Below are 7,051 nucleotides of genomic sequence, written 5' to 3'. Positions count from 1 at the left end.
TTTTTTTATTTATCTAATTTTAAAGCATATTCCATCTTAAAAGGCTAAATAAACTGTCCATGTCTTAGATTATTACTAGGGTGAGCATGTAGCTATGATCTAGATCTACACTTATATAGTTGTGTATGATCGTATTGTTCTGAACCGACCTTTATCAGTATGATAAACATCTGGGTGAAACATAGTCTTAGCCTTAAATAAACTATTGTTTATCTACTCTAAAATATATGTAGACAGATCATATGTAACTGCTTGTCTGTTGATCTTTGAAGATATCATTTATGACTTCACCAGGAATCTATACCCCCATAAAGTTCCCGGTTCACTGAAAATGTTTTTTAAACAGCAACTTGTCAGGCATAAGTCAACTTCAGATACGAGAAAAGACTTTCCAAATGCGACTCATGTCAATATTCACATTCTTCGGATACCTGCTGATTTTCAGGGTTGTAAACACACTTGAATGAAACAGCACATGTGATGTCTTCACCCTGAGAATATTTAATTGTACTTAAAAAAGCACAGATTAAGCTAAATGAAAAAGCCTACACATCTCCACACCACAACATATCTGACGGTAGAAAATACCTACACCGTTAAAACCTAGTATACAATATGTTACATTTTAAGATGGCTCATGTTTCGTATATATGATTGGGTGTATGTATATGATTTTACTTTTCTTATTTTTTACAAAGATTCAATTTAAATTAAATTCCTACTAAATATAAGACCAAACATTATATTACAAAATAATCAAGTGTTCTTCAAATGAGAGTTTTAAGTTGAAAGAATAAATGTCTCTCTGTGTGTCTCACTCTCTCTCTCTCTCTCTCTCTCTCTCACACACACACACACACCCACACACTGTATAACACTTACTATTTTTAAACCATAAACTTGCTTTAAACCTTGAATAAAAGGTTACCAAATGTAGTTTCATATCCGCTGTGTTCTGAAAAAGTCATAAATCAGTTCTCTGATTTATAAGTTTTACTTTTATTACGGAGGTCTACACTACTTTTGTTAGTCTGATAAATATGTGGTCAATACACAAGGAAGTGAGAATCAGGCTACCAAATAAGTCTGACACACTGTTTTTAAGAAAGGGGGTTTGTTTATTTATTTATCTATTTATTATATTTTCTAAATACAACTAAATCAGATAGCAGATTCTTCTTTTTTTACCAAAAACCCAAATTACAAATTATTCCCAGCCCAGAGGTGTTCATTATCCGAGTGGAACCGGTCTTATTTACTTACACATCTTTTTTACCAGAGACTTGGTGTTGATCAAAGCAATCCTTAGTAGCAGGGGTCATTGCCATCAGAGGGTACAGAATGCAGGGATTCTGATGATTCACTCCAAATATTAGGACACAGATGGCCTGCCACACACACACACACACCAGAACAATCAGAATTTAGCAGAGTATTAAGATATTAAGATCTTAATCTTGATCATCTCAAGCAACAGAGTACAAGTGGATCAACATTACTACACCCTCAGGGTTTTGGCAGCTGAGTGGGAAAGTGGTAGAACAATCACACTATTGAAACCTTATGTTAGCACATTGCTGTTAATCTTCCAGCTATGGAAAGTGGCAATTGATTGGCAGATAACAATGTAAAAATATTATTCAGGACAAATATGCACAGTTTAGCAATGTAAGAATCCACCCGCCAGCCCAAAAAGCGGAATCCAGCAGCCTGGTCGAAGGTTTAATCCATACTCAGTCTTTTACTTGCGCTTCTGAATTTATCTGTATTTAGTTTGAATTTTAGTCTAGATCCGTGTTCAATCTGACTCCAATTTCACATGATCATTAAATTTGGGCAATATTTCTATCAATCATTTCTGATCACAGATATCAATTGTTTATTAATTTAGATATTTTAATACCAATTAAATCCCATACTTTCAATTATTTGTTCATTAGGGATCAGGTATCATGTTAACTTGCACAAATAAATAAACTGACAGTTAACTTGCAAAAAGAATTAAAAATAAATAAATACATAAGTAAAATGAGAATGTGAAAAGTTTGTCATCAAATAGTATATTAATGACAGTCTTATTTGGCATCTTACCACCAGGTCATTACCCTTTATCTTACATAAATGTCAAGTATTTACTCCACATTCTCCTATAAACCAAGTAGTCTAACTTTTTTGTATACTGCAACTTTTGGCAATTCTAGTAGTATTGATTTTAAATGCATATGCATTAAATATTAATTTTACATTCAGATAAGCATTTAAACAATAAAAACAAAGGGCCCATGACAATTTCAGCACTGGGAAGGGCTAAATAGTGCTGATTGAAATTAACTGAGTGATGGCTTTTTGGATGAATAAAAAGTAGACCGCAAACAGATACTTCTGGCATCTCTATGTTATTGGTCAGTGACACATACATTTTAATGCTAACTCTCCTTGCGATGAAAATCTTGAAATCCTAAGATGGGGATACAAGTCAGAGAAACATTTATTAGAGCTATGGAGAGTAGAGTACAACAGGAAAAAGAAAGTAATCTCTCACATTTAAATCAAATCTTAAAACTTAACTTGAATTAGAGAGGAGTGTGGTGTTTTCATCTGAATGTAGATGACCAAACAAGTAATGCTGCACTCCATAGTCCAGACCTGCAGTGACAGTGCAAAATATTTATTTATCAGTCAATCATAAGAACCTGCATGATGAAATGTGGAAGAAAAATGATATCAGTATATTCAGATTAGCTGATTGTCAAGTTTCCCAAAGTTGGTACTGTGAGGAAAAGAAATAATGTACCTTTTGTGTTGTAGCAAGTTGGTCATGTTTCAAACCTCCCGGCAGAGAATTGCACAGGCCTGGACAACGCGATAAACCACCTTTCTTCTTGTAGGTTCTTGAAATAAATGTGTAACGTTAGGCTAACCAAAAATTGACAAGGATTAAGGTAAAAGTAACTGAAATAAGCTGAAATTTTCTCACTTACCATTGTAATCATCATTCTCCCGAGCGCTGAGCAGAGTCAGCGCGCCGTGAACCATTGAAGTTTAAACCGCGGCGCTCACGCACTTATTAGTGAACACTCTTGCAACAGGAGCGAAAATAGCGGCACTGTGCAGATGGGACAAAACTGATCAGCGCATAGATAAATAAGTATTATGCCAATTTACATAGTCAATTCAAAGATATCAAATCAATACAAGACATCAAATTCTCAAAGATAAATCTTAGAGTAAAGGATGCATACCTGATTTCAGGATAATAAATAGTATATAGAGTGTGTGGACACACACCATATTACGGGCTTTCTGGCTACAGAATCGCCCAGAAGTTTAGTCCCTCCCCTTATATGCCCAAATAAGAAAAATTAAGAAATCTTCAAATCACTTGTAAAAACATAAAGACCTTTTGGCTTGTTAGGTTCTCGTGGCCCCAGGGTCACACCTGGCTTGGAGACAGATAGATAGACACACCCCTTCCTCAGCTGAACACAATACTACAAAAGTTTTATTGCTTTATGGTTTTGCGTGTGGTATGGCATCTGTTTTGTGTGAATTCCTGAGTTAACTGAAAATAATGTCACTCCTTTCAGTAATGAACAGAAGGCATGTTCAAGCAACATTAATGTAAACCACAAGTGACTAATAAAGATTCTTTGAATTGGACAGACTTGAGGGTTGAGAAGTTCACATGAATGATGTCAAGCATTTCTTATTTATAAGTAAATAAGACCGGTTCCACTCGGATAATGAACACCTCTGTGAAAAAATCATTTGAAATGTAGGTTTGTCAAAAAAAAAGAAGAATCTGCTATCTGATTTAGTTGTATTTAGAAAATATAATAAATAGATAAATAAATAAACAAACCCCCTTTCTTAAAAACAGTGTGTCAGACTTATTTGGTAGCCTGATTCTCACTTCCTCGTGTATTGACCACATATTTATCAGACTAACAAAAGTAGTGTGGACCTCCGTAATAAAAGTAAAACTTATAAATCAGAGAACTTTAGTCTAGCTCCGTGTTCAATCTGACTCCAATTTCACATGATCATTAAATTTGGGCAATATTTCTATCAATCATTTCTGATCACAGATATCAATTGTTTATTAATTTAGATATTTGAGTATTCTGGAAATCCCATACTTTCAATTATTCGTTCATTAGGGATCAGGTATCATGTTAACTTGCACAAATAAATAAACTGACAGTTAACTTGCAAAAAGAATTAAAAATAAATAAATACATAAGTAAAATGAGAATGTGAAAAGTTTGTCATCAAATAGTATATTAATGACAGTCTTATTTTGCATCTTACCACCAGGTCATTACCCTTTACCTTACATAAATGTCAAGTATTTACTCCACATTCTCCTATAAACCAAGTCGTCTAACTTTTTTGTATACTGCAACTTTTGGCAATTCTGTAACCCATAAGAGATGGTGAACCACATGTTTCTGAGAAGGGAGCTAAAAGAATAACTAGTAGTATTGATTAAAAACACATACACAAAAAATTAAAATTACAACAATAAAATAATCAAAAAAACAAAAAAAACAAAGGGCCCATGACAATTTCAGCACTGGGAAGGGCTAAATAGTGCTGATTGAAATTAACACAGTAATAACTTTTTGGATGAATAAAAAGTAGACCGCAAACAGATACTTCTGGCATCTCTATGTTATTGGTCAGTGACACATACATTTTAATGCTAACTCTCCTTGCGATGAAAATCTTGAAATCCTAAGATGGGGATACAAGTCAGAGAAACATTTATTAGAGCTATGGAGAGTAGAGTACAACAGGAAAAAGAAAGTAATCTCTCACATTTAAATCAAATCTTAAAACTTAACTTGAATTAGAGAGGAGTGTGGTGTTTTCATCTGAATGTAGATGACCAAACAAGTAATGCTGCACTCCATAGTCCAGACCTGCAGTGACAGTTCAAAATATTTATTTATCGTCAATCATAAGAACCTGCATGATGAAATGTGAAAGAAAAATGATATTAGTATCTTCAGATTAGCTGATTGTCAAGTTTCCCAAAGTTGGTACTGTGAGGAAAATAAATAATGTACCTTTTGTGTTGTAGCAAGTTGGTCATGTTTCCTCTGACTTCCACTTTTCAGCATGCTGATAAGATGGCTGTAAAAGTTTAAAAGTGCTCTCTGATAGAGGAACATTTACAACAACCAAAATACAGTGTGTTTAGAATAATATTAAATTACTTAAGTAGTGCAAACTGCAAACACCAAATACTCACAGTTATCCACAGAAAAAAATGGAAAAATCTCCAACATCTTCTCTCATTGTTCTTCTTGGTTTGAATTCACGTTTATAACGGCTGTCTGACGGTGATTTGACTGGAACTTTGTTTAATCTTTTCCTATACGAACTTAGGTCCAATACAATCTATGGGGCAAAAAAAAATAAAAAATTGGGGGGATATAACATGAACTCTCACCAGCATTATTGATCAATTCACAAAAGTTTTTATCAAGATACTTTAGGGATTCATGTTAAAAATGACAAACCTCCCGGCAGAGAATTGCACAGGCCTGGACAACGCGATAAACCACCTTTCTTCTTGTAGGTTCTTGAAATAAACGTGTAACGTTAGGCTAACCAAAAAATGACAAGGGTTATGTTAAAAGTAGTTGAAATAAGCTGAAATTTTCTTACTTACCATTGTAATCGTAGTTCTCCTGAGCGCTGAGCAGAGTCAGCGCACCGTGAACCGTTGAAGTTTAAACAGCGGCTCTCGCGCACTTATTAGTGAACACTCTTGCAACAGGAGCGAAAATAGCGGCACTGTGCAGATGGGACAAAACTGATCAGCGCATAGATAAATAAGTATTATGCCAATTTACATAGTCAATTCAAAGATATCAAATCAATACAAGACATCAAATTCTCAAGGATAAATCTTAGAGTAAAGGATGCATACCTGACTTCAGGAAAATAAATAGTATATAGAGTGTGTGGACACACACCATATTACGGGCTTTCTGGCTACAGAATCGCCCAGAAGTTTTGTCCCTTCCCTTATATGCCCAAATAAGAAAAATTAAGAAATCTTCAAATCACTTGTAAAAACATAAAGACCTTTTGGCTCGTTAGGTTCTCGTGGCCCCAGGGTCACACCTGGCTTGGAGACAGATAGATAGACACACCCCTTTCTCAGCTGAACACAATACTACAAAAGTTTTATTGCTTTATGGTTTTGTGTGTGGTATGGCATCTGTTTTGTGTGAATTCCTGAGTTAACTGAAAATAATGTCACTCCTTTCAGTAATGAACAGAAGGCATGTTCAAGCAACATTAATGTAAACCACAAGTGACTAATAAAGATTCTTTGAATTGGACAGACTTGAGGGTTGAGAAGTTCAATAAAAACTTAGGGGTAAATGTCATCTATATACTATGCTAGTATCAACAGTTTTTCATATGTTTCTTCTTAACAACGAAACAAAACAAAAAAATAAAATAAATAAAAGTAGACACAAAAGAAAGACATTGTTTGTTAGACACAAACAAAGACACTGAAGGTTTTTAGTGGACATGGCAGTAAGACAAGAGATAGGAAACAATGGGAGTGGTGAGCAGGAAAGGACCTTCAGCTGGGGTGCAGTTGTTCTGTTTATTTATTTACTGAAACTAACATTATGCATATCCAACAATCAAGAATTACTACATTAAAGGGGTCATATGATGCGATTTCAATTTTTCCTTTCTCTTTGGAGTGTTACAAGCTCTTGGTGCATAAAGAAGATCTATAAAGCTGCAAAGACTGAAGTCAGAAAAATCCAAAGAGATATTCTTTATCAAAGACTCTGCGACACCCCGCTAAAACGGCTCATTCAGACACGCCACCACATCTCTACGTCACTATGTGGAAATATTTGCGTAATGCCGCCCAACTGTTCATGCAAAGAAAGAAGGTGTGGTTTCAGTAACGGCAGTTAGTGTTGAAGCAGCCATGTCAGGGAGATGCTGTGTTTCTAGGCAAAAGCAAAAGTACTTTTTTGGCCTTCCGAAAGTAGATGCATTTAGGAAT

At 34.8% G+C, this 7,051-nt stretch overlaps 2 long non-coding RNA genes across 2 annotated transcripts; both read right to left on the bottom strand.

Annotated features, from left to right (window-relative positions):
- Positions 1 to 1,222: 1,222 nt before the first annotated feature.
- On the bottom strand, positions 1,223 to 3,285 carry LOC122140419. The gene is made up of 5 exons (XR_006157085.1): positions 2,982 to 3,285; positions 2,795 to 2,891; positions 2,569 to 2,646; positions 2,418 to 2,458; positions 1,223 to 1,388 (listed from the first exon to the last, which is right to left on the bottom strand). It is a non-coding gene; the product is annotated as an uncharacterized LOC122140419 (long non-coding RNA).
- Positions 3,286 to 4,661: 1,376 nt separating this feature from the next.
- LOC122140317 lies at positions 4,662 to 5,598 on the bottom strand. The gene is made up of 4 exons (XR_006156982.1): positions 5,525 to 5,598; positions 5,073 to 5,103; positions 4,848 to 4,925; positions 4,662 to 4,737 (listed from the first exon to the last, which is right to left on the bottom strand). It is a non-coding gene; the product is annotated as an uncharacterized LOC122140317 (long non-coding RNA).
- Between the last annotated feature and the right edge of the window lie 1,453 nt (positions 5,599 to 7,051).

The sequence above is a fragment of the Cyprinus carpio genome, chromosome B18, assembly GCF_018340385.1.
Source record: "Cyprinus carpio isolate SPL01 chromosome B18, ASM1834038v1, whole genome shotgun sequence".
In the NCBI taxonomy this organism is placed as follows: domain Eukaryota; kingdom Metazoa; phylum Chordata; class Actinopteri; order Cypriniformes; family Cyprinidae; genus Cyprinus; species Cyprinus carpio.
This window is presented reverse-complemented; position numbering and strand designations above follow the sequence as displayed.